The sequence below is a fragment of the Dermacentor variabilis genome, chromosome 4, assembly GCF_050947875.1.
Source record: "Dermacentor variabilis isolate Ectoservices chromosome 4, ASM5094787v1, whole genome shotgun sequence".
Taxonomy (NCBI): Eukaryota; Metazoa; Arthropoda; class Arachnida; order Ixodida; family Ixodidae; genus Dermacentor; species Dermacentor variabilis.
This window is the reverse complement of record NC_134571.1, coordinates 47,485,137-47,498,487: the sequence shown is the minus strand read 5'-3', so window position 1 is coordinate 47,498,487 and position 13,351 is coordinate 47,485,137.

Genomic DNA, 13,351 nt, shown 5'->3' with positions numbered 1-13,351 from the left:
TAAAGGGACGCTTTATTCAAACGCCAAGGCGTCTGTCCGAGTCCAAGCCCGAAGCTCTCCTTCAGCTGGGCCGTCTACCCTTTTGCTCCGAGCGAGGGTGCAGACCTAGTGCCTTTTCTATACGGCGAAGCGATTAATCCGTTGTCTCTGCACGCGTGGGTGCTTCCCGCGTCCCCTCTTCGCGGAACCCACATGCGTGCTTCGTTTCCGGTTATTGGCCGATACAGCAGGTGTGAACTCGACCTGCGCTTTGCTGTAGTCGCCTAAACTGGGCCACAAAATAACAGCAAGATCAAGTCCCTAATCTCAAACTGACTGATTCGCTAAAAGAAGTTTCTTTGGGGATGGGAAGCATTCACAATTGAACAGTTTATCGGTGAATGCCTCGCGTGACTGACAGTAAAGTGCCCACTGCAGACACGAAAGAGCACATTTTCTATGAACGTTTGGAGTGAAAACATTACGCATCGGTCCGTCGTTCAGAGACGCTAGCAAGACATCTAAACGAGCGGTTCCTACGAACGGTAAAGTCACCTTTATGCACCCGCCGTGGTTGCTTAGCAGCTATGGCATTGTGCTGCTAAGCACGAGGTCCCGGGATCAAATCCCGGCCGCGGCGGCCGCATTTCGATGGGGGTGAAATGCAAGAACGCCCGTGTCCAGTGCATTAGGGGCACGTTGAAGATCCCGCGAAGGTCGAAATTAATTCGGAGTCCCCACTACGGCTTGCCCCATAATGAAATCGCGGTTTTTGAGCCTAAAACCCCCGAATTAAATTGAATGTGCCTCTTCAGGGAGGAAGCAACTATTGGTTTTATACAATGCGCTCTTCGCCACACATTTTGGCTAATGACAAACGCGAGTTCATGTTAACTTGACAGCGTGGAGCTGTCGTTTACTCACATCTGCCACAGATCAGCTTTCATTTTAGGTGTACGAATGTCAACTAGTTCGATAACAGGAGCGGAGCAAAATTTGTTTTTTTTTTCAGTAATGCGCATTTACTGAGACAGCGATAGTTGAGCATTTGTGCCGTTGCATTAGTCTCGGCATCTTTGACCAGCTAGTGCACTTAAAGAGATACAATGAGTGTATCTTAAGGATCGATCCAAAACGCACCGGTACGCATGTTATCAAGATGCGCTACAACTTTCATGCTGAGAGATAAAGAAAGTGCCGGGGTGTAACTGCTAAAACGGCACGATCGCATCGATGTTCTCGGTTACCCGAAAAGCAGGCGTCGGGCAAGTAATGTCACGGAAGGTTTTAAATGTTCAACGATGAATCGAAAAGCTAGGCCAATCTAGAGTCAGTCACAAATGCAAGAGGCGGTGAAGGAAGTTTTGATTTATGCCAGAACACAGCGCAAAATAATATGACTTTCGAAACATTTTATAACGTGATAGTCTTATTTTCCAAGTGTTTAAATCTAGATTGTAGAATAGTTGTATGGTAAAGACAGCACGAACTATAAACCTCCCGCACCCGCAGAAATTGGAAATTTTTCTGTCCTCTCTCCGCTTCATCCAGCGCACCTTATTCGGGTACGAACATGATAGGGTTGTCGACCTAAAACTTGTACCTCGAAGTAAAACAAAGACCCGAGTCATAAATTCACGTAGACAAGATATCTCACAAGTACCACGTTCCTCTTCTAAAGCGAAGCTTTATTTGCCTGCACCCCTAAAGTTTGAAGCGTCGTTGCGTGCCTAGCCGAGCAATATGGACCGGTCCCGGAGACTTAGTAATCAAAGATAGGTGGGCCCATGCCATGGAGGAAGAAGAGCCTAGGAGAGGGCCCGGCCCGCCCCGCTGTATTGGAGAGTGTAGCGGAATTCAGGTGCTGTTTTTCGCAAAGGATCACTGGGATAAGCGTTTGTCCTCTTTTAGGCGTCAAACCTGTTTACAGAGAAGTCCAAAATCAAGAAAGGGGCTAACAGATGGAATAGCACACAACCGCACTTGACGACACTGCATTAACCCTTTAAAAACTAACATACCGAGGATGACGAGGCCGCCTTTGACGAAGATAGGTCCTCCTATCGAAACGTTGGCCAGCCTTTCTGAGGCACCTTATCCCTGTTTATAAACTTTATAGCACACTGTTTACAGAGAAGGGCCCATGAACCGGGCCACACGTTTTGGGACATAAATGGATATGATGTAGACGTTGAAGGACGTACGCGGTCTCGTTGACGAGGTTCTCTGCCAGCAGCTTCAGGTTCGTGGCGCATCCAGTGCGGGCATCGTGCGCCACGGGTCCGTCTCGGCCGCCGCGCAAGCGCTCGCTCGAGTCGCCCAGCGACTCTGCCGCTGGGCTCCGGAACACGGCCGGGCGGCGTTCGAGGGACTTGGTCGGGGAAGCGGACGGCATGCCGGCATCGCCGCCGACGAAGAACATCGCGCTGCGACAGCTCTTTTTTGGCACGGAGCGGCTGCTCGATTTGGGCACCCCGCTGCCTCTCCTGCCCTCTGATGGCAATTCTGGTTGGGAAAGATTGCGGAAGAGACGTAACTGAGTTCGAATTCACGCACGAAGTCACCACCGCATCTGTGGTGTTCCAATCACATGCTTTGCGCCTATTGCGGCCTTAAAGGACTCCTAAATTACCCCTCAGTTAAAAAAAAAAAACATAGGACAAGAAACCACGGGCTCTTTTCTGGCCTCTTCCATTCTTCTATTCAATCGTCGGAGTACCAACAGCGTTATGCGCGTGACGTCGCCAGGGTAGAAGGTGTCGATTGGTCCATACGCGGGGGACATCTCCGATTCGACTTCTAGCCCACGTTTACCATTAAGTCGCGCACTCTTTCTCGCCGTCTCGCTTGCCATTCGTGGGCAATCAAATGAATTCACCTCCCGTAAGTCCATCTTGCACCGCAGGTGCGACGGTAGCAGCGTGAAACCGAAATTAGCCGAGTCATAAGTGCAAGTTGATGGCGTGTGCTTTTTAAAGCTTTTCCTTTAGAAAATAAAGAATAAGCGCGAGCCTGGCATTTGGTACTGACGTTTCGTACACATGTCTTATGGTGAACTACGCGGTGAGGTGGAGAGAGTGCTCGTCCAGAGCAAAGATCCTGCATGCTAAAATGTCGAATATTTTGTATATAACTTCCTTGGTCGCGAGCGTAACGAAGACGCCAGAACAACCACTCGTTCGCCAACGATCACAGACAAGGGACCTTTATTAAGAGTTAACAATTTTTTGAAGTTCGCTTTTGCCCCTCAACGACTGTCAAAGCGAAAAGAATGGTCACTTCCTGCCGTGGCCACCATACGAGTGCTTTGATTATTTGTACAGCACCGGAAACACAAGACAAATAGGCGAAGCGAATGACGCTGAGCGATGTCGTATCAACATGTTCGAGTGCCCGCTCCCGCGAACCACAATGGCCTGGTTGAAGGAGGACGCCCGAACCACTCAGCTCAAGGGGACCTATCAGGGCTGGACTGAGCGGCTGGTCACCCGGCCTTCAAAACATCGAGAGAGGCTGACGCCGCATAGCTTAGACGAGAACCGATGCGTGCTGCATTACATATGGCCCACCACAGACGAACTAAGTTTGATAATGCTGTTAATCTAAACCTATGCACAAGGTGCTTCTCTTTTAGAAAGGCAAGAAGTAGGACTGTCGACTGTGTCAAAACTACGGACGGCCACAATTTTCTCTTAAGAACAATTCTAACCTAAGAGCTTTTTGCGTATGTGTGCGTGTGTGTGCGTGTGTGCGTGTGTGTGTCTGAATGAGTGTAAGTGAGTAGGGGCCTTGATTCGGAAGTTCCTGCAGGCAAAGCGTAAGTTGGTCCTCGCACTGAATATGCTACAGGCAAGCTTTTGCAAATAAACTTAGCAGGGTGCAACAAACACACGCGGAGCGCTACATAGAGAGCGCTTGAGCTGTTCCCTATCTTGCCCGTGCGTTCTTGCTGTTCTTGCGTTCCATTATTTATTCCGTATCATGAACCAGTTCACCGAACAACACGTATTATCATGCTTAGCAGAATTTCATATCTGACCAAAAGTACGTAAATGCACGCACCAGATGCATCGGTCTGCGTAGTGAAGCCTGAAGATGTGCAGCCGCTCACGACCTCCATTGAAGTCCCTTCCAGTCGCTGCGTCTCGTAAGTTTGTGGCTCGTCCACGCACGTGACCGAACCATCGCCGCCCAGCGCCTTTCCGGTCAGTGCGTCCTTTACCCCTAAGATGGATTCTCCAGCCCCCGACGGGACCTCACAAGTGCTATGCACTTCTGCCATGTTTGCAGTTCTCTCATCAGAGAGGCCTGGACTATGCAGGATGCTTCGGTTTGTAGGCGCTTCCGTTGGTCAGCGACAGGCTGCCTGTGGACCAGTGGCGGTCAGGGACAGGCGGACACGCCCCTGTAGTCCATGCGGCTACATTGGGCACAACGGGCAGCATGCTATTCTTCTTTCCTTTCCTATGCTTTGGTGGTGGTGATGATGATCATTGGGATTGTTGTTACGATGGCAGACATTGGCACATACCCCCAACGAGGAATTGGCCAAGACGGGGACGGGAAAGAGAACGCACGATGTAAGCAGAGGAAACGTTGGGAAATGAACAAGACGAGCGTCCGGTTTGCTACCCTAGAGTGGAGGTGAGTGAAATGGGGAATGGAACGAAGAGGGAAGAACTGAGTACTACGTGCATACGTGAAGATGCACAGGAGGTATATAGACGGTCACTCGGGCCACTCGGGCGGTAAAACAATAGGAATAGAGGTCGCGGTAAAATTATGATGGCGGCTGTCTTCAAAAATGGCAGCAACCCGCTGTGAGGGACAGAGCTAGAATGGGGCGATATTACGAAAACTAAATGAAAAATTTTATACAATAGAACCAATCATGACTGAAATAAATTGAAATGTACACTACAGTGGTTAGCGTTCCAAAAGTAGCAGAACACATTAAAAAAGTACAATAAGGGAAATCATGAAACTAAATTTGGTTAAGAGACAGAGAGGTTTTATTGACGAAAAGGCCGAGGGGTCGGCCTAAGCTAGTGTGTTCTAGCCTTCTACTCTGTACCAGCGCTGGGCAGCATAGAAGATACAACTATCTTAGATACTATCTTAGACACTCTTTTGATATCTTGCATCTGTATAATGATACGTCTGGCAAGACGTGTATGAGTATCTGTATTAGCGATACATGAAAGAATATATCGTGCAGCTTAAGATACAGGATACTGGCTATCGCAACATCACTGTGCGAATCTATAAACTTTGGCTGAAATCCGCTCCTCAAGCTGATACTGTTGCTACTAAGCCACCTGAATAAAACTAAAGGCAGCGACATTCTTTGATCTTTCCGCCAGAGCCCTCCAGCGAGAGCAGGCGATCAGGTCTGTGCATCCCTATTGGTGGAGCAGAGTCACGTGGCGGATGGTCGCACCGTCTTGACAAAAACAAGCCAGCGAATGTCTGTGCGCAGCCGACCTTTTGTTTTCTTGATTTTTTTTTTTTCAGCTGCATCGGTGCCATGACACTTGCCCGTAGCCACAGTACTGAGCTGGGTACGCCAATGCGTGCGGCATCTTTAGCGCAAATTCCGATGCAGCTATAGTGTCGTTATCGAAGTTTATCTTGCGTGGTGCATTGCTACGAAGTCGGAAGAATGCAATAATCGGGTTGCCTTGCATCTAGTGCCTTTCACACATCAGCGACTTGAAGGATCTCAAGGATGTAAGTTTGGCTGCTGTGAACGAAAGCGCTGGTGGCGCTGCTTCAGGGAGACTTGTGCATACCTTGTATGGCGGCTATTTTGTGTACGTGATTGCTGCTCCCAAGCACCAAAAGCAATTTTTGGGACGTCGTTAGATGATAAGAATTCGGAGAAATATGAATGAGCTACGAAAGCTGCACATTAAGGACGGACTAGCACTTGTTTATACGTTATGAAAGTTTGATCTGGTAGATTTTTATTGTCCGCGCTCCCCGCCCCCCCACCCCATACATAGAAATTCTATTTCTTTAATACTCAAAGGGCCGAAATTAGGCGAACAATCCTAAGAAATTAAGTATTATAAACGTAAACTTGGGCCCAAGCAAACCTTGTGCTGACCGCGTTACATTTAATATTGAATTTACGATCTACATTATATAGCTATATAAAAAGAAATTTGCGAATGTATCGATGTATCTTAAGATACAAATGGAAAGTATCGTATCGGATACAATAATTGCTCTCGTATATTGTATATGTATCTCAAATACTTGCCAACCGACTATCTTGTATCGTATCATGATCAAGTATCTTTATCAAGTATCAAGTACCTTTGCTCAGCCCTGCTCTGTACAGGGCTAAGAGGGGAAGGGGAAGAATCATCATCATCATCATCAGCCTAGTGATGATGGAATGATGGAATGATGGAATGATGAAATGATGATCGGAATATAACAATCAACGGAAACTCAGAGATCCTGAATGCAAGTTCGATTTTTGTAAATTTTTGAAGCATTAGGAAATTTTAATGGATATAGCGACAAAACAAGGACATAACTTTACGATATTCTTTTTTTTCGTAAAGATTATCATAGGAAACTCGGCAAACATTTCTATATGGTTGCAGCTATAGTGCCGATGCTCCATGTGAAAGTAAAAAATTTACATATACTCAACAAAAGTTCACGCGGTGGAATCTCCAGAAGTGTCTTTCTTTGAGTGACGATAATAATAATGCTGATGATGACGATGATTTGTTGGCATCCACTCTGAAACGCGGAGGTGACCAATAGTCACCTAACCTGCTTTATTTAATCAGGTATGCTATACATTTTTCGCCCTAGCATTTTCATATACAACTCCCTAATCTCTTTTCCCCCTCAATACTTCACATACCTTGTGCCGCTACCTATGCCTGTACAAGATCTGATCGAATCTCTTGCCTGCTTTTTTTCCATCAATACTCTAAACGTCTCTTGCTTATCTCGACTGCTGACTGGTTGATGCTTCCGTCCACTTTAAATCCAGGCGCTTCTGGAAGGTGTACGTTGCGTACTGGTCTCGCTGGGTGAATCCCTTCGCATTCTATTAGGATGTGCTCAGTGGTCTCCGCAATTCTGCTGCAGCGTATACGTGACTCATCTGAGCGCGAATATTTGCTGCGGTATGTTTTTGTCCTTAGAGAACCAGCTCGACCCTCAAATAGCGAGGCACTTTACTTCGTCTTGTCGTACAAATTTGTCTTTCTAATTTCTTTTATTCGCATTCTTGTAGATCTGCATCCTATTGTTCGTTTGCATTTTTTGCATCCAATTCGTTGTCTCTGTTTCTCTCACTTTCTTTTTGATCCTTCCTGGTTGTCTATGTGCACTTTCAATTACCCTGTGCTTGGTTGCCAACTTTCTTGTCCTCTTCCTCCATTCTGTGATTACGGTTTTTGGATACAGATACTTGTAAAAGTTAGCCACCCATTTCTTTTTATCCATGTTCCTGTCTTTCTTCAACATTCGAAAACATTCTTGTGGCACACAAGAATACACAAACAAGGCAAGGGGAAAGGGGTTTTATGGTGTACTGGAATGGGGCAGTGTGTCGTCCGTATGATAAAAACTGTTAGGATACATCAAAAACGCCGTCTAAGGTTGCACGTTTCCAACAACAGATCATACAGTGTTCCTGATCGTCCGCTCAGCGTTTCAGTTGCAGAAAACAAACATTCGTCTGCTCATTCCGTTCTGTAAGCCAATTGGGTAAGCATGCATATGTTTTTGTTATCGAAGTATTTCGAAACACACGAGGATGAGAAGCCCGGAAGGAGCAATTGCACTGTGCCTGTTGGATTGCGCAGAATTCATGCTGCATTCGTTTCATGCTGCATCAGCCGAAAGAAGTGGTCTCCAGGTTTCAGTGAAGTAAAACAAAAGAATACTCTGTGACCAATGCAGCCACCATCGTTTGGACGTTTCGCTCCGCAAAAGAGCGCACCGAAGGGCAAATTACAGCGAATGTTCCCAATGTGCCCGATCCGTAGAAGCCCGGAGTTGTTCTAATCGTCGTGCAGGAACCACGATGGAAAAAAATATTATTTTTACAAAGCCCGGCGCTGGCCGTGCACATAAAAAATTACTGGTTCTCCCGTAATCGAGAGTAGATGTAGCATGAAATGGCAACCGGCAAAGCAGATTGGTTGGAGATGATACTAGCCACAATCTTAAAATGGGTGTAGTGCATCGTCGCAACGGCACACCCCACCACACCATACCGCACCACACTGCACCACAGCGCACCACAGCGCACCACGCCACACCACACCATAGTGGTCCATATGGACGCTGCCCAGCTAGAAGACGAAAACCAGCTGAAGGCGGTACGACAGGCAGCGAAAGACGCCAGGGAGATGGAGCGCACTGCCCAGCTAGAAGAAGAAAATCACCTGAAGGAGGCACCACGCAGAGTGGCGCCATCCCTCCAGGTGGCGCAAAACTCGCGCCACGGAACTCACGGACCGCTGGCGTCCAAAAGGGCACAGGCAACCCTGTCTCAGTACCAAACGATGACAGTTAAACGTATAGTGCCCTGTATCTGCCTTTTGAACGTCCGCTATTGGAAATGACAAATAAAATTTCAGCGTACTGGAAGTTACAGCTTGAGGGATATTGTGAGCAAATATTAGGAAGAACTCGCAAGCAATATCTTTTGCAACTTGTTTGGGCAGTAACTAGTGTATATGTAATGCGGTACTCTACAAAAAGTTGGGGGCCAGAGACCGAATTTTTTTTAGTTTTGACTGGTTGCTGGATGATTTCGTTTTGTTCTCGCAACTTGCCCGGATGTTCGCGTTTGAGTGCCCAGATAACGGCTCAGGCTTTTGGTTCAAAGTCACTTGAAGGTCGCCGACAACGGAGCTGAAAGCATCTCATTCTTAAAAATTTGCGAACGTGGCAGTAAAAACCGCAGCAAGCAATCGGCAAGCTTTGCACAGACATGCATGACCTCTGTGACTATACCTGCTGAGCCCGGAGGCCCTGTGTTGCGCCATTATGGCCCCGCTTGCCAGCAGTGACTTTAGGCTACAGCGACAGATGACGCTGCAGTAGACAGGAGTGCTCCAGCACCTGAGGCCGTCATTGCGAAAAGAGCCATGTTTTCGCACACGGACGACACACGGACCTATTCTAGTAGACCATAGGTGCCAACTGGATAGTGGGTTTGCGCTGGCGTAGTTCGTAATGGATAATGAACCTGTCTACTCGGCATTAAAGCAGCCAGGGAGGAGGAGGAGGAGGTTGTGGTGGAATAAATTTTATGTTTATGGCCACCTCCTATGCGGTCTATCACCAGCCTATTCCTCCGGTCGAAACCACTGGGCCCTCCCGGCCGGACTGCTCTGATGCTGCTAGGACGACCCCCTACCTTCCTGCCTCCTACCCTCTCTATCCTTTACTTCCATCTCCCCCACCCTGCTGGCGCTGAGCCGTGCTCCCGCATGGATTGCAGAAGACAGTGCTTGCCTTTCCTCCTTTCCCCAGAAGAACCACTTCTCTCTCTGAGACCTAGGCCTCTTTACCTAGACGACGGCCTCGAGCCCCTGGGCCCTAGCGGTATCTTCGGAGTAAATAAAAACGTTCCTTTGCTCCATGTCCAGCAGCAAGCACCGCACCATGGAGGTAAAAAGAAAGTAATAGGTGATTTTGGCACTGGCGACCTGTTTGTTCGTTTGGCAACCAAGCGAACAGGCTGCCTTCAGGAAGGGATACTCTACAATGGATCACGTCCATGTCATTAATCAGGTTATCGGGAAATCCACAGGTAGAAGCCTTCGTCCTGCAGTGGACATAAAATAGGCTGATGATAATGATGTTGATGATGACCTGTTTGTGTCAAGACAACTCTTGGGCCAAGTTGCCCTGTGCACTTCTTCCCTCTACTTCTCATATCTTCTCTGTAGCTACGAAAGTGAACGTTAACCAACTAGACAAATTGTCCGCTTTGAAACACTTATTCTATCTTTTTAACGGCTTGTCTTGCCTTGTGTTGTCTGGTCTGGTTTGGATTGGCCTAACCTTGCTTCTCGGACAGTACTCCTTAATCGCGAGAGTACAGGGGCCTCTTTGGGGCAAGCCGGCCATCCGAGGGACCCCAACACAAGTTTTATACTGCGCTTGCGCAGTCCCGCAGGCCGTGTTTCTTGCTTACGCAAGCCACTTGCGTCGTCTTATCTAAAACTATTCTTTTCCTGCGCTTTAGGAATATCAAAGAGACAAAGACGATATTCTCCACAAAACAAAACCTCTTCGCCCTTCTTACGTCTGCCTATTCGGATATGTCGTTACAAGTGGATTGGTAATCACTCATTCTACTCAATACGTTTTCCCGTGCGTCACTACATTTAGGTACGCACATCTTGCGAATAAATATATTCTACCCTCATTAAAGGGGCTCTAAAGGTGAATATTAATTCCACATGTACCGTTAAAATACTATTCCAGGAACCTCGCATACACTTGTTTCGTGCCAAGAAAGGACTTAGTTTAGAGAAAATTGTGTCTGAAGGGTCCGCATACCTTTAGCGCAATTCAACTCTCACACCCCCCGAGCGTTGACGTCGGTGACTAAAACAGCGCCGACAGACGGCGCTACAGCTTTCTGCGTAAAACGCAAACGCGCGGCTATGGAAAAACCGAGCCAAGACAGATCGTTGAATTGGCCTTTGCGGCTGCTCTCGGTGAAGCGGCGTGAAGCGTTCGGGCCACGGTTAGAGCATCCCACGACACGACATCACATGCAAGGGTGAAACCGACTGAACCTGACACGTGAACCGGACAGATGCGGGTCTAGTCGGTTTGTCGGGCTGAAATTGGCGTGTAAAGTTTATGTAAACGCTGGCCGGTCGGGCTGAACGAGCGTTGAGCCTGGATCAATCAGCCCGACCCGCTTTCAGCGTGCATGTAAACGCGAACGGGTCGGACCAGCTAACGTTGAGACTTGCACGGAACCACTGAAGCATCGCGATTTATGCGCCGGCAGCGGTAATGGTATCATGACAAGAAAAATACAAGTACTGTGCAGTGAGACCTCTCGTAACGATAAGGCCCATAAAGACGTAGTGTACCACTGTGTAACCCATTTTATTCCTGTTAAATCGAAAAAACCCTTTAAAAATAACCCATGGATTACTCGGGAAGTAATACATGCAAAACGCCAACTCAAAAGGTTACGCAAAGCTAGCAAGGCAACAGGCAATACTCCATCTCAGACCCCTAAGCTAGCGCTTGCAGCAAAAAATTTCAAACAGAAATCGAAAGAAGCGAAACACCATTACTTCAACACCGTACTCCCCAGCTTTATAAAGAACAATCCACATAGATTCTGGAACCACTTTCGCCAAAAAAACACACTCATAACTCAGCTCTCGTCAAGTGAAAATGCGGATAAAGCCAACAGATATAACCAATTCTTTCGTTCGGTCTTCACAAACGATAATGGCGTCATGCCGGACTTAGTTCCACGGACTGTTTCCACTATCGACCCACTCGTTATCACAGACGCTGGTGTTCTTAACCTTCTTCTTGCCCTAGACACTAAAAAAGCATGTGGTCCGGACAATATACCCAACCAATTTCTTAAAAGGTACGCACAGTGGTGCAGCAGATACCTCGGCCTTATTTTCCGTAAATCCCTATCGACATCAAAACTACCCAAAGATTGGAAAATATCTAAAATTATTCCGATCTACAAGTCGGGAGATAAATCCGTTGAATCAAACTTCAGACCAATATCGTTAACGAGCACGGCATGCAAACTACTCGAACATATAATTCTAAAACATTTAACAATTTTTTTTGAAAACGAAGGCATCCTGTCCCCTAACCAGCATGGTTTTCGCAGGGGTTTATCGACCATAACTCAATTAACAGAAGTCATACACGATCTCGCGCTGGGTATTCACAACCACGGCCAAACGGACCTAATCCTACTTGATTTTTCTAAAGCGTTTGATTGTGTTTGTCCCACCAAACTAATAAATAAACTAAAAAGCATTATCGGAGACACAGAAATTGTTGCTTGGGTTCGTGGGTTTTTGTTTAATAGGTGTCAGTTTGTTATTTTCGAACATACAACATCAGATATAGTATCAGTTACGTCAGGAGTACCACAGGGCTCCGTGCTTGGGCCCTTGTTATTTCTCGTGTATATTAATGATATAACCACTAACATAGACTGTAAAATAAAGTTATTCGCGGATGACTGTATCATTTATAGAGAAATTAAAAATGATCAAGATCACTACTCCCTTAACAAATCACTTAGTAGTATTACTAAATGGTGCTCAGGCTGGCAGATGATAATCAATGTAAAAAAATCAGCATGTATGACCATAACGAGGAAAAAAGAACCTTCAGACTTCTGCTACACCATAAATGGTACAGTTTTGACTAAAGTACAAAAATATAAATATCTAGGCTTAACAATAACGTCAGACCTAAGGTGGGACGAGCATATTCACCACATTACCTCATCTGCTATGCAAAAGTTATTTTTCCTTCGCAGATCACTTCAACTCGCACCCTTGTCAACAAAACTCCTAGCATACAAAACATTTGTTAGGCCGATCCTCGAATACGGAAACACTGTATGGTTCCCTCACACCCAAACTAACATAAAGAAAATAGAAACAGTACAAAGGAAGGCCATTCGATTTATCCATAACAAATTTAGACGTGAATGCTCTCCCTCTAACCTTCTAGCAATTTCTGGGCTCCTTACGCTCGAAGCACGAGCGAAACAGGCACGTTTGAAATTTCTTTATCAACTTCTGCATAATTCTTTCAAAATTGACATTTCAAATTACATTTCTTATTCACAAACACGACCTACCAGGCGCAAACACACAAACACCTTAGTAGAATATAAATGTACTAATAATGTGTTTAAATATTCCTTTTTTCCGGTTGCCATCCGTGAATGGAATATGTTATCGCCTCTCACCACTAACACAGAGTCACTGTCTCAGTTTGAATTAGAAATTGAAAAAATTGTTTAGCAAGTTAAAATTGCTAGTGCTATTATTGATCGTGCAAACCACCATGTACTTGTGTCCTGTGTATGTAGTCGGGTATGCACTGTAGAATACCTCAATTGCCATTTCTTACTTTTTTTTTTTGAAAGTTCGCATGTACTTTCGTTTGGTGTATACATTTTGTAGTAAAAATTGCTCATGTTTTAAGGTACAAAACTGACGTTATACATGTATTCATACTTAACATTATCAGTGTTCTTTGTTTATGTGCATATATATAGTGCCCTCCTGCTATGGTCTCAGTAGAGACTGGCAGTATTGTAAATAAATAAATAAATAAATAAATAAAATAGAGCTGTTGC